Source organism: Lathamus discolor, chromosome 1, assembly GCF_037157495.1.
Source record: "Lathamus discolor isolate bLatDis1 chromosome 1, bLatDis1.hap1, whole genome shotgun sequence".
Lineage (NCBI taxonomy): Eukaryota > Metazoa > Chordata > Aves > Psittaciformes > Psittacidae > Lathamus > Lathamus discolor.
The window spans coordinates 123,949,527-123,976,648 of NC_088884.1; the positions used below are offsets into that span (position 1 = coordinate 123,949,527).

At 36.9% G+C, this 27,122-nt stretch overlaps 2 long non-coding RNA genes across 2 annotated transcripts in view; one reads left to right on the forward strand and one right to left on the reverse strand.

The window, feature by feature from the left end:
* LOC136007344 (uncharacterized) overlaps nucleotides 1-10,528 on the forward strand; it is a 97,540-nt gene extending 87,012 nt beyond the window's left edge. Inside the window, exon 4 of the long non-coding RNA XR_010609641.1 lies at nucleotides 10,472-10,528. This is a non-coding gene — a long non-coding RNA (uncharacterized LOC136007344). The remainder of the gene's footprint in view (nucleotides 1-10,471) is intronic.
* LOC136007346 (uncharacterized) overlaps nucleotides 1-27,122 on the reverse strand; it is a 34,392-nt gene that overhangs the window by 6,461 nt on the left and 809 nt on the right. The window contains exon 2 of the long non-coding RNA XR_010609643.1: nucleotides 23,375-23,446. This is a non-coding gene — a long non-coding RNA (uncharacterized LOC136007346). The remainder of the gene's footprint in view (nucleotides 1-23,374; nucleotides 23,447-27,122) is intronic.

The window sequence follows — 27,122 nt, forward strand, 5'->3', positions numbered from 1 at the left end:
ATGTCTAATAATGAATTTAGCCTAAGCACCCTACTGGGAGGTAGAGGAGCATTATTATCCTCTTTTTACAGTTGAAGAATAAGTTCCAGAGTTCAAGGCTGTCCACCAGCCCTCCTTCTGCCAAGTCTGTCCTGCCTATATGACTAGGCTATTAACTTGAATTCCTCTGCTGACCACTAATACAACAGAATCAATTGTCAAGATAGGTGGTCTCTCATGTTATTCATTTGAAACCTTTGAGGCTCACTCTACATTAAAAACAACAATTTAAATCCTGCCCATAAACTCACCAGCAGTCACTACAGGTTTCTGCAGCATCAGTTTAATAGTCTCTCTGTGTGGTACACTACTTAATTAGAAGGTAGAAAGCAGCTGCTGGAGCTTAAAGATCCTGTATCATCTTTACATGCAGCCTTTTTGAAAAGCCCAAAGCAACAGTTTAACCTGACTATGACAATAGCACTGAGTGCAGTGTCCTTCTCACTCTTCCACAACAGAGGTGAAAAAGTCATAAGCATCTAATTTTTCCATGTAGCTATGCCTGTGCTTATTCTAAGTATTGAGAATAAGCACAATACTGGTGCTTATAATGTACCAGTTTAAAAAAATAACAGTACTTTAAGCAGATACTACAATTTAAGTACTCTGAGTTTGTCTCCATGTTTTGTGTGAGGAGGATTCATGTTCTTCAGTATTTCTTCAAGAACAAAATAACTTCAGGTTGGTGGGTTTCTTCAGTGAAAGAGAAAGTAGGTGTATAATCTCTTGATTTTTATAGCATGGATTTCAACCAAACACCGCAGTTACGGTAAAGATGAAAGGTATGGGAAAACCTCTCTTGCAAGCACCTTCAGTTCTGAGGAATTGGTCACAGAAAAACAGATATTGCCAGTAGCACAGAAATTAAGAAAATGACTCATGTGGGAGAATGAAGAAATTAGAAGTCTCATTTTAGCTGAAATTGTTTGGCCAAGTATAAGACACATGATACAAGTTAAAAGAATGTTTTACTCCATGTGTTCAAGCACTGAATGCTAGACAAAAGGAAAATATTTAAGGTAATGTTATTTTGTACAGTTTTAGTCTATTTAATACTTTTCTGTTAACTGGGGCAGATAAAATGAACTGTGAAGATATGATACTGTAGTCTGGGTAAGAAAGCAGAGTGGAATGTAGGAAAGACACTTTGAAAGGACTGAAAAGAAAAATTCTATTTGGAACCTGTGCCCATGTGAATAGAGCTAGCAAAGAGATTCACAACATTAAGCTGAATTAAGCTTGCTCTGATAATATGGGACTAGACTGTGATAGCATGGCTATCACCATCAGTTATACTAGTCAGAGATCTAGAAAAAGAATCTAGAAAAACTGAATCCAATTTGTAAAGAGTGTAATGTTCATCATGAACAAAAAAGGCAATAAAAAACCTACTAACTTGGATGAACATTTTTTAGCTGCAAGTGGATTCAGTTTCAGTGAAAGATGAGTTGAGTACCAACCAAAGAATGCAGGATAGCCTTTCCTTTGAAGAAAACATTAAATGGGACAATGAAATGCTGGAAAAAACTCAAAAAAGACACAGGTAGATTAAAATTCAGGACACAAGGAGGAAAACTCCCACCAGAAGTGTGTGTGAACCACTTATAACTAGGCATTAGCTCGAAGACACATTTAAAGATGCTGAAGAGCATCAACGGTTGGGTTAGAAGTGCATAAAGCCTTTGATCTCAGAGAAAGGGTGTATGTGTTAGAGTGGTAAAAAAGTGAGGTGAGTTAACAGTATTTGATAGTGTTTTCTTGGGAAGAGAGTAATAATCAGGAATAGAAAAGAAGTGTTCAATTTTCCCATAAGTTACTGGGGAAAAATGAATTTTAAAAACATTTAAAAAAGAAACACTTATGTGAAGGAAATAATCAGGTATGTATAAGAGAAAGAAGGGAACGGAGGATAAGGCAAAAGCCACTTATTTGCATACACTTGATAAGCCTGCAGAATTCTGGCAGGTTCTACTTGAAGAAATAGGATCCATGTTTGTGCAGGCATCCCTTCTTAGTTTTTGTAGTTTCTCATGCTGTCCCTTGAACAGCAAAGGGTTTCAAAGGGCTTCACAGAAAAAGTCAATTTCAAGTCACCAGGAAATCAGTTTCTCAGAGACAGTGAAACTATGTAAAGTATTATAAAGAAGGACTACTTTGGAAGACTTTGAGCTGCAGCATAAACAACAAATCCATGGTGCACTTATAAGAAAAATTAAAACTGCAAGGTGTATAGTTAAAGCTGGCAAAAGACATAAATTCTGTGGCTATCTAAAGGGGTTCAGTGGTAAACCATGCAGAAAAAAATGTAACACAAAGTGCTTACCGTACTCACTCAGAAAGGTAACCTGAGTGTGCTATTTGGAATAGATGTCCAGAGCACATGAGAAAAAAGTCTAATTAAAGAGTCTGAGAAATGAGAGTTAATTAAGCTGCAGCCAGGAAGGATGTGGAACATGGCATAATTAACCTTACCCTATTACGCTTGTGCTGGCAGCTAAGTCCAGGAAGAAGGCTTAAAGTGAGAGGCACTGGACAGCTTTAGGAAACAAGAAGCTTGTCTCAAACTACTGCTTGCCTGAATCAATAGGTCTGGGAGTTTGTATACAAGTGTCAAGATAGTTTATTGCAGCTGTGGGCTTGCCTGTGAAGAAAACCATTGGTTAGGCCCATATTTATTTGAACTGTGCTCCTTTCAAAAACTGTCTGAAAAACTTGGCTTGGCTTGTGGGGCTTAAACTCCTTGTTAGGACCCAGACCATAGCTGGAGTGGATGGGGGCAAGAGTGAAACTTCGCAACAGTGAGGCAATTTCTATACAGTATTTTACCAAGTTCCTATACGTTACAAGTGGGGCTGTATTTCTTCTCCAGCTTTCTTGCTTTCTCTTGCATGGACTTAGAAGCAGCAGGGCCAAATTTGTAGTGCTGATCCATGGACAAACTATCCTTCCGGGAAAAGGACTCCTGTTAGAAAGGCACATGCTACCCCAAGTATCTGCTTCTGCTGTTACAGCATTTGGGGTGCATACTTGTTTCTAGTATTCCAGTCCTAAGAGAAACCCCATAGAAATAATGTGCTGAGCTAGAGATGGCTTGCTAGTTCTAAAAGTCAAGGAACTTGTCTTTTACTACGTTGATAGAGCGGTATATCTTATATATGAATACTACATTAATAGTACGAAATGTAAGAATAAGAAGGGGGCATTGACTGGAAGTCAGAAGTGATACTCTCACTCCTCCATGGCAGCATTTACACCCGTCCAGCTAATAAATGTTCATTAAATTAGTAGAAACTCACCCTTGACAGCTCAGTGCCTTCATCTCTTTATGCTGAATCCAAGGTAATAGTTTGTGTTATTGCTTTAACTTTACTACCATGCTGCCAGCCACATTGGTGTGTGAGCTTTAATCAGCCCCTTTGGAATAAGCTCTTTAAATCTGCTTTAAAGCTATAAATACTGGGATATACATGAGTCCATGGTGGGCAGGGAACCTGTTTATATGCTTCATTAAATGGCTAGTCACTTGGACAAACAAGAGTGCTATTTTCTGTAGAGATAGGGAACAACTGTAACCACGGCAGTCACCAGCACGAGTCAAAGCAAGATGCCCCCCATCCCAGAGGTGAACACTGAATCCTGATCTTCACAAATATTCAGAGTATTTACTTTAGCTTCTCTTATGCAATAGCTGGAGGATTAGCCTCTCCTTCTTTCTCTTCCAGAAATCTAGTTCCTATAAAAACAAAGCTTTTCCAGCTGAATATTTTCAATAGACCCAGGCCGATTAGTTATTTGGGATGAACAAAGCTACATATTCTTGGCAAATTAACTATTAGAGTTGCCTGCCTAGATCTATGTATGAATATCTTACTCATGTTTTCATCCACAAAGGCAACAATCAAAATCTCCACAATAATGCTGCTGATGATGTAAAGACCCTCACTCATGTTGGGTGGTAATCGCAGCATGACTTTCAAAGCTCTGTTTCCTTGAAAGTTGTGTCCAGCAGATGAGAAGTTCCTCCAAGCATTTGCAGTCCAAAGGGGCAAACAAAACACGAAAGTTGGGAATGCCAGGCTTTACTCCATTTGAATGTTACTGTTTGTAGAAGCATTCAGCTATAAGCCTCCTGATAACAGGGAGCCTGGCGCACCGTAAAAGCTGCGCTAGGAGAAATGACGATGCATACTGGCAGATGATACAAAGTGAAAGGAATGAAAAGCTCATGGGAGGAAATGATGACAGATGGATTCAAGAGCAGAGCTGAGAATTTGGCACTTGAGGCAAAGCCTAAATGAATTGTGAAAGTCTCCTACAGTAAAGGATGCAGCTGTCTCATGTTATCCACCTAATTTTCCATCTCCAGGAGCAAAAGATCTTTAATGAATGGTGCCAAACTTGTTCTCCTCATCTTGCATGTGTTGAACAACACTCATAATATGGAATCTGTCCAGTATTTCTCTTTCTAAATATCCTAAGTCAGTCTTCCTCTGACTTCCTGTGGTCTTCCTCTGGGGAGAAGCTGTCAACCACATCTTCACTGGGAAGATATACACAGATTAGGTTCATCAGTATCCCTTATTGTTCTTCCATTGTAATAAAAAAAATAAATTGAACTATCGGTAATACATATTCTGTTCTTCCTAATTGCTTCAAGATCTCCTATTTCTGCAATAACAATACTAGCTAAAACTGAACTTTGGATGAATCACTCGTTAACAGGAGTACAGTTGGGCCACATAAAAGATTCACCTCATTTTTTTGATTGAGTGATTAAAGGGTTGTAATTCAAGATCAGGGTTTTGAAGCAGCTGAGGGTACTCTTCACAATATCGGTCAAATTATATTATATTCTGGTAGCTCTGGGTGTTCCTGCTGTTGTCAAGACAGAACATTTGCAATAATACATATGTATTCTGATAACTAGCAGGTTATTAATCAGAGATAAAGGACTGTGTGAAGCCTTACAAGAGAAATATACCATGTGTTCTTGTTAGTAAATACTAGTCTGGATTCTGTCTAAGCTCTTGGTTAGCACTTGGCTCAAAAGGGAGGGAGGATAATGTCCAGTGCAAATGCAGCAAGTTGTTTTCCCTGAGCTTTGAAAGCTTACCCCTTTCTTTATTAAAAAATAAGCAGGAAAGAAAAAAGGCTCTTGATTGAATTTGGATTTATCAATCGATTTTTTTTTTCAGTGATATAGCATATATTATTAACATAGCTTTTATATAGCTTTTCATTTTATGCATCTAATTTACTGCTGCTCAGTCTCCTCTCTCTTGACCATGCATGCACAGAGAGTCCAGATATATTGAAGATACAAAAATATTCTCTATCACAGGAAGTTATCTCCATTTGGCCTCTTGTGTGGATAGGTAGGTAGCAAATTTGTGTAAATAACACATTTATTTATCACATTTGCTACTTGGAAAACCTCACATAACATATATGGCATTAGTATCACTTTTTATGATGACCCCAGTGACAGGAAAGGCTATGGCAACTCTGAACGCTCAGGACAAAACCTTTAAGTGACTAACAGAAAGCAAAATTCTACGTACTTTTCTTTGTACAATTCTGCTTGTTTTGAGAGAAGGGTTGGCCAGAAAACAAAACTATTAGGGGTTTAAAATATACAACAATTTTGCAATGGAACATTCACATGATCTTTTAGAATTACTCATAGATATTGATTCATTCTGGGATAAATAGCTTCTTTTGGGGGTAGAAAACTGTTCTTAGAATATGGGGGATGCCATACTAAAAATTTCTTCTAATATACAATGTTTTTCTTTTTAAACTTTCTTAATATTGGTATTTATATATATATATTTAAAATGGACAAAATGGCATAGCTTTTACAGAATACCTCTTACAAAACAGAACTATTTGAGACAGGCAGTAGATGGAGTCTGAAGCCTGATTCACCCACAACCCCTTCAAGAGGTCAGGCTGTTAAGTATTTTGAATAAAGTTCTGTGATTTTGAGCAGCAAGTCCATTCAGGACTGAAAAAAATCTAGGAAATAATGCTGACATTGAAACCTGCATGCTGATTTGATAAATTGTCAATACGTACAGAATTTTTAAGGCTCTTGATCAACTTGGGAGTGACTGTGTTCTGAAATCACAGTTAAACTAGATTTAAGAAATTGTTAGGTGTTTAAGGACTTTTAAAAAAAAAATCAGTCTGTTTTCCTTCTAGTTTAATGTGCCTTGGAAATTGTAGAGGACATAGTTCTTGTCCAAGCATAAGACTTGTAATCACTGCAATTCAATACCAGAAACTGTATTAAACTATTGTTACAAAATCAGTGTGAAAGTACATAATCCAATACTTAGAATATCTTTCCCTTCCTTGCTACACTCAGTAAAGATGTATTTCTGATTGCTGGCTGATACATGTTTATTGTTGAGAGTGTGAGGAAAGAAAAGACCTACTTAGAAACGACAAACTGCATTAGCTCTACAGTTGATAAATCCTTTTAAACACACTGTAAGCATTCAGTTTCCAAAGTGGTGAAGTCTGAAAAAAATCTCTCCTAAATAAATAAAAATATTGGTCTTTAATTGTGGGTGTGGAATACTTTGCAGTCCTGGCTCTGACCTGAACCCCATTACACCTAGTGATATTCGTAGTGACATACGAATACACCCTCACATCAGCATCCTATTTCTATTTGGCCCAGTTAACTCTTAGGAAAACAAATATTTCTAAACCAGCATAATTTTCCTTGATTCTGGCATGAAATAATTGAGCCACAGCATCAGATGGTGTGAAAGTGTTCTGCTTTCCCTGCCTTGCCCATGTCAAGCGTCAGTGTTCCACATGTTTTCGTGACACAGTCTTGTAGGAGTCAGCAGAGTGGTGTATAGACTTTGGCCCGAACAGCTGGATGACTGACTGAATCTGCTCACTAACTTCAAATCGCATGTTATCAGTGAAACCTTTGCTGCTGTGTTTCCTTTCATTGTGTCCTTAAGCTGACCATTTCCTGCTCATGTCCTTTAAGCAGAGAATATACAGAAGATCAGGGTCAGCCCTGACACTGCAAATGCTTCACTTATGGTTTGGGAAGATAAAGCTGTTGTTTTAATAATGTTTGAACAAACATAAAAGTTGCCTACACTTCTTTTTTTCTTAATACAGTTGCAAAGACCTGATCATAAAAATTTCCTTCATCATCAATTTTTAGCCAATATTAAACTGATTTTTTTAAAATGCGGTGTGTAGTTCCAGCTGTGATAAATGCAGACTATTGCAATCTGGTGGAGGAACCAGAATGTTTTTTAATGACCCTACACTGCAATCGAAGCCAAGCAAATATAATGATTCACCCAGGGAAGATAAATTATTGCCTGGAAAAATGCCAAAGCATTTTAATTTGTAGCTCCAACATGTCTCTCTTGGAACCCATTGTAAAGTGTCTGGGATATGAAGTATTTTCCAAATTGTTATATAACTTCATAATTCATACCGAGGGTTTTTTTTTCCTCCCTTTCCTCATCTAGCACACACATACATATGCCTAATTTAGAGCAAAATAATTGCTTTAAATAGCCACCTGAAAAGCCCTTTGCTGTAACCCCATGGGAAACCCCAAATTACCTTATTTGTGGTTGTCAATAGCATTCAAGATTTGAAGCTGGAGCTGCAGCAGGTGTCAGGGGGCCACTTGTCACCACAGCTTGGAAATGTGACAAATCATCAGGACCGGTTGGATGTCCTAGGCTGTTATTAGCCATCTGTTCGCAGCTCTGGGCGGGTCAGCTGCCTGGACTTGACCAAAGCCACCCCTTAATTAGAGAATTTACAATTCCAGCCAATTTAGAGCTGATTTTGTTTACTGTTTACGAAAGGAGGATGCGTCACACAGTGCGCGGCAGACCTGTCTGTGGGATTTTGTGGAAACTGTGGTATATAATTTAGGATTCATTTGCTGGACTCTCCCTGGCACAAAGTGGGCTTGAGTGTGTGCACTGCTCTGACTGTCTTCACATTCTGTAGCTTCTTTTCATGTCAGGACCTTCAGCTGTGTAGCAGAAGCTACTGTCTGCTTGTTTATGTTCGGTGTATGTCAGCCTTACAGTAACGATACACCGGGTTACTCTTGCAAAGCGCCTCCTCAGCTCCCAGTGCATGCAATGCTCATCTTTTTTCCCGTAGCTATTCCCAGAGAAGTCACTCACTCTTCAGAAATTTGCAAGGTCAGTGACTAAAAAAAGTAGGATACTATTGCATCCCATTCTTTTAGCAGAAAATCAACATTTTATCATGTTTCTAACATTTCTAACATTAAAAACAGGATAGAAGGAATTGTAATTTCATAGTTCTAGCAGGCTTTCTGTTTTTCCTGCGAAACACATTTGAAAGCACTCTGTAACTAACTGGAGTTATTCTGCATGCCAAGAGAAGTTGTGACGAAGTAAGGATAAGGTTAAATAAAATATAAATTATTTGATTGAATTGTATACTTTGTCAGCTGTCTAAAATTTCTGATATTCTTTAGTATAGAAGGATGTTAATAATTCCACTCATATTTTTTAAATTTCTTAGTGTACTAATGTGTGTTTTAAGAAATTAATGGCACACTTAAAAATGCTGCAAAATCAGGTAAATGTTTTATTTATGTACGTATTTTATTGTACAAAAACAAAAAAAAAGCAAAATTCAGTTGATTTGATTCTCACTTTTTGTGCTATTGGTTTCCTTTTTGGGAAGATATGTGGGCAATGAAGATGATCTAATAAATTCTACAGTCTTCTGTTGCTTATAATATACTTTCCTTATTAGATAATAAAATAGATAGAACATGTACTGTGCCTTGGAATGTGATTCAAGCTTGCTCTCACCTCTTTCCCATAACTGGCCACCACTACAGTTGAAAACAGCTGTCATGAACTGACTCTACTATCATCTCCTCCTTCTGTGATCATGGTCTTCAGCATTCTGTCTCAGTATACTAATGGAATATGAACTGACATGTTCACCATAATTTTGGTTGGAAGTTCAGGCGAGGGAAAGCTCTTCTATTCAAGACTGCTGTACAGGGCACCTTTCTAGAATGAGCCCAGATAGCTCCTAATTGTACTATAATGTACCTCTGGAGATCAGAGTCAGAAAAGGTTTAAAAAATAATAAATGACAGCTTATATATATATATAGTTTATATGATGCGTATCAAAATGTAACAAGGTCAATTCTGATTTCAGAGAATACAGCTCCATGGAGAGCTTCTGCTAAGATCATGATACAAATCTTGAGTGTGTTGCACAACAAATGTTTAGATAGAATTCAAAATCCTTAAACTAAAGGTACCTAGGTTTTACTTTTACAGTGAATGGATCAGCCGTGTACTGCATGCACATATATGTCTCTGCACATGTTCTACCTACATCTCAGTGCAATTCTTGGTTTTGTGGAACTACATGCAAGGTTTGGTGTTTTTTTTCTTTTGGGCTTGAAATGAACATATGTCTTTGAAGTGGCATTTTTTTTCCTCTTTGAAGTTACTCTTGTTTCCCACCTTTTCCTGTGCAACTAATTTTCAGCTTCTTTAGCATTAACAGAAACAGGTGTTGGGAAATTTCCATTTGCCTGCACTATTAAGTGCTGTGGTGGCAGTGTGACCACTACATTAATCACACATCAAGCCAGCTAGGTTTTTCTTGGAAGGTTAGGTGAACGGTGGTTTGAGGAGAAAATACTGCCCCAACATCTGACTACTTGCTCTCAGCCCAGCACCCAGAATCCATTGCTTTATGCCAGGATGGAAAGCAGAGAGCTAGAAGCTGTTGCCCATGGAAAGGAGAGATGGGTCAGTGGTGGATGAGGTTAAATTTGGCAGCCTGTGGAGAAAGGAGGGAAAGGGCGAAGATGGACTGGTCTTGCAACTGCACTGTACTGCAGACATACCATGCAAGTCTGAGCTAAGCTGCCTGCTATATAACAATGTTTGCTGCGATGGCAGCTCTTGTCAGAGTGACACTGTCATACAGAACTGTACTTAATGGATAAAGAATACTATGTTTAGTTGGTGTCCTAAAGTACAGGTGTCATGATGACATGCATACTGTGTATGCTCTTAATTTACACTTTTGCAGTGGCTTTTCCTGTTTTCTAGTCCTATAAGGAAACTGATTTCAAAAATGTTTATGTCCAGATTTACTGTGAAGGTGGTGACACACTGGAACAGGTTGTCCAGAGAAGCTGTAGATGCCCTATCCCTGGAAGTGCTGAATGCCAGGTTGGATGGGGCTTTGAGAAATCTCCTCTAGAAGATCTTTTAAGTTCTCTTCCAACTCAAACCATTCTGTGATTTTATGATAAGGTCCTCAACAAAATTCTGTAATTCAGTACTAATATATTTTACAACTCTTTACTAATATGTGGTGAATGACAGCTTCTATCTCTAATCTTTTGTCCCATCTAGGTACTCTCAGCCTGTTCCAAACAGTAATGGAGAAAATCAAGCACGCATATAAAAAGCACATAGCATTCAGATACTTATGCAACAATACTTGAATTCCTTGGACTTTCCTGGGGAAACCAAAGAGGAAAGTTTACAATAAGTATGTAACAGATAAGAAATAGTAAAAGGATTGTTACCTGTAGGACATTTGCTGAGAAGCTGAGGTTGAATCAGTCTACATAACCTGTGTGACTTTGAAAAATGCTTACAAAATTTTCTTAAATTTTAGAAAAGGTTATTTCAATGGAAATTAGACAAAAATGAGTACATCACACATAATAAGTATCTGTATTTTTGTCTTACTGGGTATAGTGGAATATGTATGTGTTAATTTACAGGGATCCATGGAAGCGCACTCACTTAAAATCCATATGACTGATTAGACCTGTAATTGCATGGTTTTGTTCTTGATTTCTAAATTAATAATGCAAAGTAATTTTTTCTGCTCTTCTATTAGTGTCATTCATATACTAATGAACCTATCATACTGTGAAGTATCCCAAGGAGTTGAAAAACAGTCCAGGAGAAAGAGAAAATTAATATATACGGACAGAACTTGGAGAGGTAAGTTCATCTTATCTGTGTGTGTGTATGATAAACTCTGTGCCTTTTATTTAAAAGTTAAAATTAAAAAATTCTTTTTTGTTTCACAGTAAGTAGAAGTTTGTCTGATTTTAAAGAACTGTTTAGTAAAATGTTTTCATTTAACTGGAGTAAGGAGTGTCCAAAGTCTTCTTTGTCTGTTGAAGGATAACTAATTTGTAATACACTCTCCCCTCAAAGGGAGGAGATTTATATTTCCTAGTAATAGTGGAATGTCTGGACCACAGAATGAGTCTTACAAGTCCTATTTTGAAGAAATCTCTGCCAGTACTGGATTGCTACAGTACTGTTTTCTTTTTATTCTGTTTTTCATGCATTATTCAGAAGGGAGGATCACACAGCATAGGGAACTGTGGTGTACTATAACCACCACTGAAATAACTGCAGTATGAGAAACTGTAAGCACAAGGATATGGAAGGTATTCATGTTGGAATTACTGAGAATTTACCCTCCAAAGGCTGCATAAATGTTCACATTGGTTTTCATTTTAGTCATAGTGGGTTTCCAGATTCTGCTGTGATCCAATATCATGATTAGATGGATACTCATTGGATGGCTGTGTTTAAATGTTACCGAAACATAGCCAGTTAAGTACCTGTTACTACTTGCTTTTTTTATGTGCCAGAACCAAAGCTTGATCTGCTAGGAGTCCATAAACATAAAATTTTAAGGCTTTTAGTCTGATGTTCATGCAGTAAAATGTTTTTTGCATCTTAGTCATCCAGTTTCAGATCTAAGCATAATGCATGCTTCTGGGGAAGAGCTAAGTTTCATTATTAAAAGCAATAAAGATTTTCTCTGCCAATCAAATTCAGCATGCTAGAATAGAAATCAATGAAAAACAAAAAATGTAGCAGTGTCACACTATGCCACCAGTGTTAACTGCTAATTGGCCTAATTTCTAAGTTACAACTTCAATTGTAACTTGGCTATGTCTGTCAGGTTCTGCTGGAACACATTCTAAACGTGGCATGAATATGAAATCTCTACTGGCAAGATATTTGGATTTTTTTTTTTATTTTAAATTGTTAAATTTACAGTATCAGAAAAGTAAATAGTAGAAGTTCACATTTCATAGTTGTGTTCTCTGAAATAAGATCCATATTGAAGGTTTCAACGTTTGTTAGCATCTGCCAATAATTTGGACTCTAAATACGGATTGACTATAGCATAATAAAATAAATTAATAGACAAAGGAAGTAGAGTATTATAAATGTCTCCATGTGGTGACTATGCTTACAAGGATATTTACATATGAATAGGTCTATCTATATGCAAAAACATACCTTGAGCTGACCAAATTACTCACAAGTGCATTTTATGAATTGAACCTTATTACCCAAAATTATACTGATGCAAAGACATACTGTATTTTGGCCTTATATCCTTGTACTTTGAATTCTTAGATTTAACAACCACTGCGTCTAGCAATTAAGCTCTTAAGCACTGGTAGCTTCTCAGAGCAGACACGTATTTCAGAGCTATGTGTGTTGCGCTACTCTTACATGATAGGGAAGAAGTTTGAGTCCTCGATGTCTTTCTTTTCATGAATTTGAGCTGGAACATTCTCCATATTCAAACACAGGATCTTTTCTTCTCCTTTTGTAGTTTAATTACATACTTCAGTCTTGTCCCCAAATATCTCCTTTCGTTGAAATTGTTAGTAATTTCTAACTTCTAACTTCTGACATGTGCAGATATATTGGGGAAAATACACCAAACGTCTGGATTTGTTAGTGAATTAGAAAACTGATGTCAAATTTGTCTTTTGAAATGTGTGAATTGTAAGTTTAAAGTGTAAAAAGGATGATTTAAACTGTCTGGTTAATTCAAGTCCCTTGAACCAGTTCCAGTCATCTTGTCATTTTTAAAATCTTTCCTAAGATTAAAAGGTTTTCATTAAGAAATGCACTGGGCAAATTTTGCTCAAACTGCCAACAATAGCAGCTGCTTTCCCTTTATGAATTATCTGTAAAGTAAGACATATTTGGGAGTTTTCAACAGAGAAGAAAACATATTCCTTGCTATCGTGCAAGTTTTTCATTTCACTGTGTGCAGCACTGCTCAAGGGTCATCCTGTTCCCTCCCAGGAACATCTTTGGCTGACAGTTGTTTAAATGAAAAATAATAGGACATGGACTTTTGTATTCCTACTTCGATTGCCATGTAGGAGACAAAAGAGTGTACCGGGTGACTAGCTGACTCTCTGTGGATCCCAAAAGTAGTCTCTGGACCAGTTCTGGATTATAGGCTATGAGCTACTGAATGAAGGATGTGCTTGAGCTGTTCATTTCAGCTGAGATTTAAGACTTCTGTCAAATAGTTTAAGCTAACTGTTCACTGCCTAATATTTGTGGTCGGTGAACAGATGACTGAAGAAAGGAAATCAGAGGTTTGAGAAAGTCCTAATGAACATTCCTAGGCGTGAGCCTTTGTACAAGTACTCATGAGACTTCTTGTTTTCCGCAAGCATTTTGGCTAAAAAAATACTCACATGTTTTCTGAAAATAAATACAAAAGGTCATAAATACCACTGAGGTGAATTCATGGGTTTTAGTGTAATACATATCTCTGAGTACTTATTTTGCAGTATTCACCCATGTCTGAAGAGTAACAAGGGAGCTCTTGGAAAGCAAATGTTTTTTACCAGCAGGAAAACTAGCAGCAAAATGTATCTGTTGTAGAAGGGTTCTCAGATCTGAATCTGCCACGTATGCAAAAACACAGAAAACAGTAAAACTGTTGAAGTAAAATTTCACTCTGCCTGGGAAAGGCTGAAGTAAAACAACATTAAAAGTAAATCACATTTAAACTGTGCAAAAAACACTGTATAAACTGCTAAACGTTACTGAGGGACTGGATGTGCTACAGCTGCAGCTGTTGATTTGTGATACTAGGCTATGCAAATGTTCTTCTAGGGACAAATACACTGTAGAACTAAAATATAACTAATCTTTAAAAAGTATGATATATTACAGCTATCATTGCTATAAGGTAGAAGCTTTGACTCTGCAAGGAAAATCATTAGAGAGGAATTCTTCACCTAGCACTGTTGATAGATGTGATCTCAGAAAATTATCTTCAGAAATGTTAATTTTAATGGGATTGTTGTTGTTGACAAGTTTCTATGTATATTTTAAATGATTCATCACAGTGCTACAGGAAGAGCTGGCAAATAGGAGCTCTGGGGACTTTCTGGACCTCATTGACTGAATACTGAAACACTCAGTTTTTCTTCAGTCTTCCAGATGCTTTGTACGGACGCCTGAGCTCCTTCTAGAAACTAAGTTAAATGGGAATTTTAGAAACCCTTTATTTTTCATAATAAACTTGCATTTTATAAGAAGCTGCTAATACATTTATGTATTGTCATTTAAATACTTTTACCTATAAATGATTCTCTCTTTAAAAAAAAAAAAAAAAAATTAAAATGTAGCCATTATTCAAAGCAACTGACTTAGTTTACAGAGGTGCAAAACGCCTGTAAATCTTGTAGCCTTAAAAAAAGTCCATAAGATTCTTTATAAGCCCTTTTTAATGGAGCAGAGCAAGTTAAAATTTGTAGAAAATATCTGATGGGATGTACAAAATTGGGAATTCCATAGCATTATAGGAGGGTAAGGATGTTACGCACAGAAATCATGATTCTTACAAAAAGTCAGTTGTTGAATTTTTCAGATGCTGCCATAATATGGCATTCTTTCAGCTGCAGTAATGTACTGTCCATGGGTGAATGTTCTGAGTCTCTCAAAATTTACATTGAGTTAAAAAAAGTGAAAATTAAAAGTAACACAGAGAAAAAAATTTACACCTTGTATTCAGATAAGAGCAAAATAACCATTTCCCTTTAACATTCTTACCGGTTTTTGTTACTCTACTTATGGCCTGGGACATTCTTATTTGAAAACCATTTTAGCACTACTTAGCATGTCCTTCAACACATGCACTATTGATAGCAGAAGTTCATTGTTTTAGAAACATTTTATTAAGATTCATAGCCCTTGAACTTTGTACTGTTATCTGCCAAAACAAAATGACAATCAAATAATTCTTCCCCTTTTTTTTTCTGTCCTTCCACTTTTTTTTTCAATTTCCTTGCTTTTCATTACTACTGTTGCTCTGAAATGACTTTATCATAGTGGAACATAAACAAGAGATTAGGTATCTCATCTGGATTATCTTCACAGCCTCTCTCCTTTTCACCCCCAAAAGCTCAATGACCTGCTAAAATACGGTATCAGCTGAGTTTTCTTTGGCCAGCTTGGTTCACTTGACTTGACACTAGTAAGATCAAACTACAGCAGCCTGTCAGCATAAGGGATATCCTTTGAAAAACAGAAGTTTTTCTTCTTCAGAGTCAGACTTTTTTCCTAACTCTTTTCTCCTTTGTATTTTGGATTCCTCTTCCCAACTTTGCAGAAGGAAAAAAAGCCTTTGTATATCTACAGTTGCCTTCACACTGTTGCTCTATAATACAGCAATTACATATTGAACACTTCAGGAGAAATTACAGATCTATTTCAAAGATAAAAAGCAAGCAAGCTTTTTCCGTATTTTAAAATTCAGATCTCACAATTCAGAAAATTTTGTTTTTCAGTTTTCAGCATGATTAAATAGCTGAAAGATAACTCCTGAAAATTATACTTTCAAATATAGCTAGTTTCAAATCCTGCTATTAACAGGTTTTTTTCTTAACTTTATTTTAGAAATAATTAATTTTGAAATATTACCCTTTTAATAAAACTAGATAAAAATGTGTGCATGGAAAAGGTTTTCTCAGTGGAAGACAAGACTGGTCTTTACTGAGGGAAAGCCTGTAGTTACATGATACATGTCTGCCTTTACCTGTACATACAGACAAAAATGTTTGCATGGTTAATGATCACATTTGCTGTAATGATAAGTGCGGTAAAGTTCTGTCTCTCCATCAGGGATACTATCTTTACTCCTTATAAGTACATGTCTAAGGTTTCTGCTTAGTCCTGAGGGCATAATGAATTCTGAACAGGGTACGGCTTTCCAGTTGATTCATTTGTTCTGCTGGTGTAACTGCACCGATATCAAAGGATTTTAGGGGAGAGCTTGGTGTATGGAAGCTGACTGTGATGAAGCTTTGCAAACCTCTTTCACAAATCTCAACAGGAAGTCTATTATGACCTAGTAATTTTACTTTTTTGTTTTTTAATTAATCTGGAAATGGAACTGTGTTGTTATAGTCCATACAGATCGGGACTGTATGGTGGTAAGATATGAGACTTGCTGAAATAGAGCTGGCACTATATTTCACAAATTCAGGATTAGAAGAATCAAAATTAGAAATGGAGGTTGAATTGCATTTACTGCTTTAGGCAATTCACATCGATTTCATGCGGCTGCATTGACTGAGTAGGAATCCAATGGCATTACTAAAAATGGAATATTCTGGTTTCAGCTTTCCTGGGTGAACACAGAAAAACATTTCTATTTAGTGTTATTTTCATTGTCATTTCCCAAGATACACTAGCTTTTCTGTATGCTTTGCAATTCTACAGGAGAATGAGTTGGATACAAAAGAGAGAGCTATAAATAAACATGTAGCCTGACAAGCTCAGCAGGGTGTCATATAATATGTTGACCCTCTAATAAGTGAGGGGTATGAATTTTATAGCTGTGATGTCTATGAAATCTCTTCAGTGACCTGTGTACGACACTATCATGTAATGGTTATGAAATATTCAAGATCTAGTCTTTGGAAATCTTATAGTTTACTGAAAACTAGCTTAAAAATAGCAGTTATTTTAGATTGGTAGATAGAAAGACAGCTGAAACAATATTGCTGTAAAAGAAATTTTAATCATAGAAACATAATACATAGAGCTATAGTATACACATATAGTAATATATGTCTATACTAGCTGAATTTATATATCCTGTGTCTATGGAATTACAAATGCAATGTTGTATAACCCCTTTTTCTTCTTATGGGAGATTCTTTTTTGTTTATAACGACATTTCCATCAGATATTATAATCTCTTAAGTATAAGGCTTGGTGGTTGTATGTATAAGCATTATACACTGTGGCCTATAAAATTTCAGAGAGTTGCAATGGGTAAAAAAGCTACTACTGGATGCTTTCTGCAACACTATTTTGACAGTGTCGCTTTGAGACAAGTCTATATACAGGTGAAGAAATAAAAAAGTGTGCAAAAGTTAATAGTTACTGAGTCTGACAACAAAACAATTAACAAAGTCTTCTGCCTCAAACCACAACATCAACAGGCAGACATTGGTAGCTGTCTTGCAAATGCTTTGGGCTCAGCCCCTTGTTCTAGCCCTTGATCTTTCTTCCATAGCCTTGCTCTTAGCTTAGCACACATGATTTCTATTCAGCTCCTGCTGTGGACCACCTAGACCAGCTTTGTTTCAGGCTTGCGTATGCTTTCTCAGCAACTCCTGGTTCTGTGCCAGTCTTTCCCCTTGCCTGCCTTTGGGTTGTGATTTTGGCTTGCTCTCCTGGGGCACATGGACTTCCTCCCTTAACTTCTGACAGTATCCTTGTTTTGCATCTCACTCCAGTTTTTCACCTTAGAGTTATCTATGTGTGTAGTACCTAACTCTTCAGTTATCAGAGAAAGAATGGTTTGGGTTGGGAAAGACCTTAAATATCATCTAGCTTGAACCCCCCTGCCATAGGCATAGACACCTTCCACCAGACAACGTTGCTCAAAGCCCCATCCAGCCTGGCCTTGAACACTTCCAGGGATGGGGCATCTACAGCTTCTTTGGGCAACCTGTTCCAGTGCCTCACCACTCTCACAGTAAAGAATTTCTTCCTAATATCTAATCTAAATCTACACTCTTTCAGCTGGAAGCCATTCCCCCTTGTCCTATCACTACATGCACTTGTAAAAAGCCCCTCTCCAGCTTTCTTTCAGGCCCCCTTTAGGTACTGGAAGGCTGCTCTAAGGTTTCCCCAGAGCCTTTTTCCCCCAGGCTGAACAAGCCCAGCTCTCTCAGCCTGTCTTCATAGGAGAGGTGTTCCAGCCCTCTAATCATCTCTGTGGCATTATCTGGAATCCAGTCCATGCTTAGATACAAGGTCTATCTGCCCATGTGCCACTGTAAAAAGCTCTGTCCCCTCAGTAAATGCCAAAACCAGCCTTGAACTTGCTCCTCAATGGCTCACTCTCACAATAGAAGGAGCTTTTACATAGAAAATTAATGCATGATGGGAGCCACACAGACCAACTTTCATTTCTTTTTTCTTAAATAAAACAAAATAAATAGGATTGGTCTGTCTTTTTTCATCAAAGTTGATGCACAGCCTGACCACAGAAAGGAGCTGGAACCAGACATTCCACTTTGCTCAGCATAAAGGGTCCCCACATTGCCCAGGCAGATGGAATATGTGCTTCTCTGCACAATGTGTGTCTTTGTCAGCAGGAATTCCCATCATTTGAAATGCAATTTAAAATGCATTCTCATATTAAATTTGTTGCCAAAACTTGTATTAGAGATGTTTGTTTTCCTTCATGCAGACTTTCCAGACACATCTTTCTCTTTTTGAGATAACTAATACTGGGTGTGAACTGCTAATGTATAATGATGAGTTGCATTTTGCTGGTTGTATCATTATAGCTAATCCAATAAACACTGAAGTGGCTTGATTTGATTACAATATGCTGCATACACAGAAAACAATACTTTCAGGGGATAATACATTTTGAAGGGATTCTGTCTATTTGGTGTATCCTCTGAAGAGGCAGCCTACTGAACCAACAGCTGTTAACATAACATACCTCCCAGTTTAAATTCATTTTTTATTTTTAATCTCTATAAATCTATTGCAAAGTGCCGAAAAGCACACACAGATGTGTTTGCAACATCATAGGTTTGCAGACTGAGGGGCTGGTAATAGGTATAGAAAATCTTCCTCTTGTAGGCTACTTAGATTGATCCTGGAAAGGAAGCTATTGCTTCAAGGCTGTACTTTTCTTCAAAAGGAGAAGAGAAACCCTGCTATGAGTCATCAGCTATGGTGTGATAATCACATACACCTTTCAGATGGACAAGAGCTGGAGAAAGTAATACATAAATTTTTAACATGTTCAGCTTGCAAACTTCACTAGGAAGCCAAAAAGAGAGTCACACATTAACTTCTGTTGCAATACTACAGAATGAAGCCCTGGTAGAAGATGGTCAGCATCTGCATCCTAGACCAACCCAGTTAAAGTAATAATTTGCAGTCTTTATGAAGACAGTTATAAAGTAGTTCAGATCTGGGGAGAAATTTTTCACTAAATTGCTTTTGGCTAGTAAAAGCTAAAGCTTACACCATAAACAACAGAAAAAACATAAGTAAATTTCACTTATGTTTCCATAAACTCTTAGGCTTGGCCTAAGATCTAAGAGTTTGAACAAATTTTTGATTACAGATAATGCAGACAGGTGACCAGATATTCATCATGTTGTCCAAAACGACAATGCAACCCAAAAGCTGCATGAGGTTTGAGAGCAGCATCTGTGGAAGAGTGTTCCTCTTCTTCAGAAAGTAAAAAAAAAAAAAAACCAAAACAAAACAGCAAACAAATCAAACCAAACAACTTTTCATTTCTGGGAAGAAATGCAAACGGTGAGAAAAATTGACTGAGGTATACACTTGGTTAAGGGGGCCTGATCTACTAGGAGTTCTGTAATCTGGAGCAGGAGCTATCCATGAGCATAACTGGGCATAATATGATCTCTGTTGTGGACACATGATATTCCGTTCTCTATTAAAACTTGACTGGAGCTGAAATTTCACCCTCACTTGACAGTAAAAGATATTAGGATGAGAAAAAAAAAAGAAGACTATAGCTTAACACCCCCAGGTATTCTCAGATACTCAGAGAATAAGCACAGAGTTACACACGAAAATAAAGTGAGGCAGAGACAGGATATCAAGCATTTGTTTTGTCTTTGATTTCTGTGGAACTGAGTCTTTAAAGTAAGATTCCTCACTGCCATTCTTAGAAGAGCAGGAGGAGGAAAGGTAGTGACATGTCACATGGCTGCCAATGTCGTTCTAAACAAATACAGCCAGGGCTCAAATTTTGTTAGCTAGGCTGCCTACTGGTGGTGCCTAAGATGATCAGCTTATATCCTTCTCCCTTTTTTAGCCAAGTCTGTTATCATTACAAAAAACAATGCTAAAGATGTAATTTCTAAAAATATAATTTGATCACAGAGGCAGATTGTGTCATTTATTCCATCCAGTCACTGCTCTCCTGATATATTTTCTTTATTCCCTATGAAAAGAATGGAACTAAACCAGACATACAAAAGGAGTAGCTTCCTGGATGACACTTATCCCAGGCTCTGATGAAGCTTCTTATTTTCCAAAAATACCTCACAGATGAGCCGATTCTGTTAAGCTCTTAGCTTACAAGAAAGTATCTAATAAAGGCTGATTTTATTGAATTCATTTCACTTCGGTAGTATAAGTTCATAAAGGGAATCCCACTTGAAGCAAAAGTACTTTTAATAAGCACTGTACATATGGAAATATTGCATTTATTGAACTTGAAATAATCAAAATGACAGCAATGTTTGGTATGTTACTGATAAAACCAATTTTCTCTTATTTTCAAGTTCTCAAACTGAATATGCAAGTGATGATAAACTTGTAAAATCTGTGGATAAGAAGGAGAAATGTTTCTGATAGAATGCCTTTTAAAATTACTATAAGCCTCATATAGTCATAAGCATAGGATCACAATTTGTACAGCAACATAACACCAGTTTTAATTATATTCTAGACACTTTTGCACACAGGGTACTAGTATCCTCCAGTTCTGCTGTCCTGTATAATGACTTTTTAAGAACATAAAATAAAAATAAGCCTCACTTTCATTTGTTGCTGTTCTTTATTATACCCATAAGTAAAATTTCTTGTTAAAATAGTTTTTGTTTCTTATAGCCATGTTGATGCTCCAAAGCCTGTATTGCAGATGGAGTTGCTGGAGAGCCTTCTGTCTCACCCATTTTTCCCTTGAGCACAGCGTGGTGTCAGCTGTGCAACTGTTTAAGAGTTGAAGGCACTCGAGCTGAAGGAAATTCCTTTTTCTTCCTTGTAATGCATGAACATGCTCAGAGGAAAGCTTTTCAGTTTTCAGTGAAATAATTTTACTTACACCATGCCACCAGATCTGACTCTGAAGTAGTTCCTTTGCTTATTCTGCCTTTGAGAAGCCGGTGGGGATAACAATGGGTTGTAAAAAACCAATTTCCTGCCCTCTGTGCTGTCGCCTGTCTGACTCTGGTCTCTAATGTCAGGCTGTACCACCTCAGGCCCTAGCACACCCCCTCGTTAGTTAAGGCAGTGAAGATTTGCGTTACAGAGCTACAAGAATATTTATAGTTGCATTTACTAATCAGGTTTTCTGGTAAAATCTTTGCTGCATTTAGAGAAGAAGGAAAGGGTAGGCAAGTTTTGATTGCCTACAAGTACATATTACCTGCAGACGGTTTCCTGCACTAGGTACATGTTTGATCATAATGAAAAAGCCAATAAGGATCAATGAGTAGGTGTGAGAGACCTAAAGAGCCATTCTCGCCTTCAATTCTGCACCACTTTCTAATGTGACCTTTTCGTCTGTATTACAGAATCTTTAAAATTAGAGACAATTTCTTAATGTTTAAGACAAGTGGGAAAATATTATTCAGAGGGAGACGCAAGTATGTCTTAAGGCTTTTCTCTGCTGGAAATAGGAAAAGACAGAATTGGGATTTGGAAATGTCAAAAAAGATCTGTTCATACAGGGCTAAAAAAGAAGAAATACTATAAAATATTAGTTTGGCATTTTAAAGAGCTGCCTGTGTTCTCTTATTGAACATGCCTGAATTCTTTGAAAGTGGGCGTTTGGTTCTTGTGAAGTATTTTTTTTTTTGCTCAATATCACTCCACCTAATAGATATAGAAGACATACATGTGTGTGTGTGCGTATATAGATACATACATATACACAAGATATACAGAAGACATATAAGATATACCTTGATGCATTGCCATTATGAAACTACACAAGGGAAATAATCTTGCCAATGTATTTTGCATCCCTAAGCATTAGCACCCCAGCTGAAAGCATAGCCAGTCTCACTGTGGTCCATCTTGTGGCCAGCCTTCTTTCTCTTTCTTCCCTCATTTCCTTTCTATTGTGGAAGAACACAATAGAAGCTTCACAAAGAGGAAAGTACTTGTAGCATTTAGGGTGGACCAAACACCGATTGAAGACCAAAGAGGACATTCATATAAATAACAAGATGTAAAAATTATGCTTTTTAAAAACGCCTATGCTTGTGCTAGATGTACAATGTAGCAACAGTCTATACTAATTCTTTTTCCTGAATAAAATTATTCATTATAAATAATCACAGATAATCTAAAAAGTATTTGAAAAGTAATGAAGTGGCAGGCTGCTGGTTTTGATACCGTCTCATCTTCTTTCTCTCCCTTTTCTTTTTTTTCCACTTTAATCACAGGTTAAACCCAGACACCAACCAGTGGAAAATACTTGCTCAGAAGCAATAATGGAAGACATGGACTGAAAGCTTCATTTACTCAGCAGCTTTGATAACTGTTTTTCAAATGCCTTGGCACAATCTGATCAAGGTGTTTTGGTTATATGGAAACACTACAGCTGTCTAGAGGTAGATTACAGCAACAGCTGGCTAAGTTATTTTGTAAACTACTTACTAGTTTCAAGGTATTTAATTTAAATTTATTTTGGGCATCTCTGTGCTGCAACACAGAAAACACCAGGGACAAAAACATACTAATAAATTCTACAGTTATTTTGCTGTTCCTAAAGGCATGCATGAGCACTGAACACTTTGATAAAGGGGTCTCCCACAAACCTCTTCTGAGACAATCTTTGAATTATGGTACTAAGATGACTTGCTCAGACTTTTTCCTTATGTAATTGTGTGCGTTACCCTCTAATGAAGTGTGAAATCTCACTGACAGTATAAGAAAGTCATGAGGAATCCATCATATGTAATAAAGACAGGGCTCCTGACTGCAAGAATATATCAGTACAACAGGAATATAGGAAGAAGACGCAGATGTGATTTGGTACAGAGTCAGGGTAGCTGCAGGGGACTCAGCTATTTAGGTCATGAGAAGAACAAGAATATTGCTCTATGTAAACAGGACCTTAATCTCTTTCCAGTTAATGACAAAGTTACTTTGATGCACAGGCAATGCTTATGTGGGGAAATGATACATTACAGTCCATCTTACCTACTTGTGTACACTCCTACAAGTTTTGTTCGTTCGCTTGTAAACAGCTGAATGGTCCCATTGTAGTTGCCACTATGGGAAAGAACATGTGTGAGTTAATTAGAACAAGCTTTGTAAGCCTCAACTCCTATTGCTGTTGCTGCTGTAAACCAAACAGCAAAAATACTGTTTTAAAAAGTATTAGTGAGTCAATATTTCAAGTGAATTTAATGAAATCCTTTTTTTTTTTTTTAATAACGTATTTTGTCTTTTTCTTGTAAAGAAAGTATATGTTTTTGTAGCCCCCTGTGAGTTCTAGCAAGGATCCTAGGGAAAACTAAGATTGTGTTAAATAAATATCCATTTAGAACAAAACCATAGGGAGCCCAGCAACACATACCATCCAGCGCCACAACAGCCATCGTATCACTACCACCATCAGCTAGTGATTCTCACTCCCTGATACTTCAAAACATTGTCATCAGGGTTTTTTGGTTTTTTTTTTGTTTAAAAACCACCCTAAAACTAAATTTTGTTGCCTTTAAAAACCTCTAAAAAATATAAAGAAAATTTTAATAGGACCTTGGAACACACAATAATATCCAAAACAGTGTCAATTTTTAAAACTGCTGCATTCATATAAAAGCTGAAACATTTAGGAACTGAAGTATTAACCAGTTTAAGATCACTAATCTGAAAAGGAAAAGGACTCTGCTTCAGGGTAACAGCTGCTTTTGCTTTGATGTCTACACATTTTTCATAGCTTGGGGAAAGATTTTATTGGTTTTTGCTGTAAAAATTTGGTAAGTGGGCAGCCAACAAGTAGCTCCTGGACTGGTGCAGTGTCAGAGCCAAGGTGTACTTATCTGCTAACACACAGTAAGCTCATTTTAAAGCACAGGCCAAAGCAATGCCAAAGCTATGGTACAATGTAAGAACAAATGTGGAAAGAAGATGTGAAATAGACAGAAAATGAACACTGAAGTAAAAAAAAATGCTGAAATTTAACTTCTAATTAAAGACAGAGAGTAAAATGTGTCTGTGATTTGATAAAAGTACAGCTGGAATAGCACTAAAATGAAAACAGCTTCTTTAGCATCTCAGGTTTAGGTTATGGCATAGGTTAGCCTGCAAATTAGTTTGTAAAAGTTAAACTTGTAGACTAAATTTAAAAAGCATTTGTTTGATGGATCTAGATATACCGAGAGGCATTGAGAAACCTTTTTCTGAATGTGAGTGCTTTATCAGGCAAACCTACACTGCCCCATGCTGTGAAGGGAAAGCAGATAAGGTCTTTGCCATCTGTTCTGAAGGTCCTGAGTTTAATTCTCCATGGGAGTTAGTACATGGTGCTGGTAGGAGGGGAAGAATTCATTTGGAAAACTTTATGTTTCCTTTGGAGAAAAAAACCCAAAACATAATTACATAATATTATTTTAATAAGAAGAGATTTCAACTCACTTCTCTGTATTCTTGAGGCTTCCCAGTGAATTGTAAACTAATGGTTCTTGTAAAAAATAAATGACTATAGCAGACAACCATATTTATCAAAAGTGCCCTTTTATTTCATTTAGGCTTGAAAGCAATGTATAAAGAGCCTATTTATATGATATTCATGTTCAAACATTTTACATATGTACTACTTTCTAGAACTTAATGATGTCATTATGATTAAGCTCCATTCATACGAAAAATATTCTTATGTCTGAAGGACAAAGAGCACATTGGTGACATACAGCAATTACAATATTCTTTAAAACACTTTTTAATTTTATATTTTCCCCAAGTAGCAAAGAAATTTTCAAGCAGTTGGTTAAAAGAGCTCTTTACTCCTGTTACTTTCCTTCCAACTAACAAACAAATGTAGGACACTATATTAATCAAGTCTTTTCTTTCTTATCCTTCCCTACCAAAGGCATTTTAAACAGATGATCATAGATGTCAGTCATTTAGGGCTACCACCTGCTGAGTTCTTCAAGTGGGTCATGTGAGGTTTCAGTTAAAGCTATGCCAAAGACCCTGCTTTCTTAATATATTTCTATATTTATCATTGTGTACGCAGACATATCTTTACGAAATACATATATGTAATAGAGATTTTGCATCCAGCACTGGCTGGATGTTTCAGAGGCTTTTTTATAACAACATTCTTCTTTTTCAGTGAAAGTTAACAGAGCCAGAAAGCCTCATTAGTATAAAATGAAGCTGAATCTTTAACAACTAGTTCTCCCTACTCTCCAGTCTTAGATTTTCATTACTTTTGTCTGTGGAATATGACCCTGTAAGCAACTCTACCTTGCATATTGATCTTTTCTGACAAGACACCTTCAGAAGAGAGGTGGGAAAGCAATGTGGATGAGCTCTTGGAAGAATGGGAAATGCAGTTGCAAAGCCCTCCAAGTCCAGAGTTACACAGCTGTTTCTTTCAAGCTGGGAATACTGAGATCAAAGGAGCCCTGCACTGTTAAATGGGCTGTCTGGAGAGAGGGAAGGAGACAGTGAGGACAGAGGGATGCAAGGAGGAATTATGAGTCTGCTGCTCTTGCTGACAGAGGCAGATGGGAGACATGGACATAAATCCCAGGGGGTACAATATGAAGCAATTGAAGTACTTCTCCAGCTCCTGGGGAAGGGTAAACCACAGAGAATGACAGACAATGAATAGGTATAGGGCTGTTTTAAAGTTCTCTTTTCTTGTAGATACTTCAAATTGGGTGTTGCTTTGATCCAAGGAGGCTGCCAGGTGCCAGTGGCATAGCCCCTACAGGGGCCAGGAACAAAGCTTAAGTCACCATCAGCTGGAGAGTTGTCACTGGTAGCAGCATATATATATATCTGCAGCATATATGTATATCCTCAGATATAGCATTGGGTAATAGAGAGGTATTCATCTGGTTTCCTTATACTATTTTAAATGAAGAAATTTTGTCTATTTTCTAGGGCTCATGTGTGCATAGTGGCTGAAAATTCATAACTCTAACAAGATATTAAAAAACTTGGAATGACTTTTTAAGGTGTGTTTACAATGAAGGATCTTTTTGGTATTATTTCTGTTGGTTTGGATAGTAAATAAATAATAGTTTGGTGATTGTAACGGTATTCAGGTTTACTAAGATATCATTTACATTTAAAAAAATAAATGTCCAGATCCTTACCGTTAAAAGGCATAAACTGAAATAAAGAACCAATGACCTTACAGTCAAAAAGCAAGATCTGTTCTTGTAATCATAAATTTGGATAGAAAGACCTTCCAGAAGCCAAGAAACCTCAGTGTTTTGGTTCCCTTCTGGATTTACAGTCAAGGGATTTATGATACTAACTTATTTAAATGCTTTTAAAAATTTTCCCTTTGTGTATTAAAAAATGTGATTAAGGGCCAAATACACTCAAAGTTTAGATATGTTCCTAAGTCTCTTTTACTTCAAGGCAAATTGAAGGCCTAGAGGCTTTCAAAAATTCATTTAAACACCTAGTTCAGCTCAAAAGCTGAAGCCCAAGTTTCAAACTTGTGACAAAGTTGTATATAGCAAACTAATACAAACATTATGGACCTGGACCTTTGGATAGTTTAACATCTATAACATTAACAACTACTTAATGCTGAATATAGTTGCTTTTGAGATGACACATATATTAGTGCTACTGGGACTTTTTTTCCTAAAAGCATGCCTTTCACTTTATTTCCGTGAATAATAGGGTAACAATCCGATTTGTTTAAGTCAGCAGAATAAGTAACATGATGAGCTTACTTAAATATTAATTTTCAGTA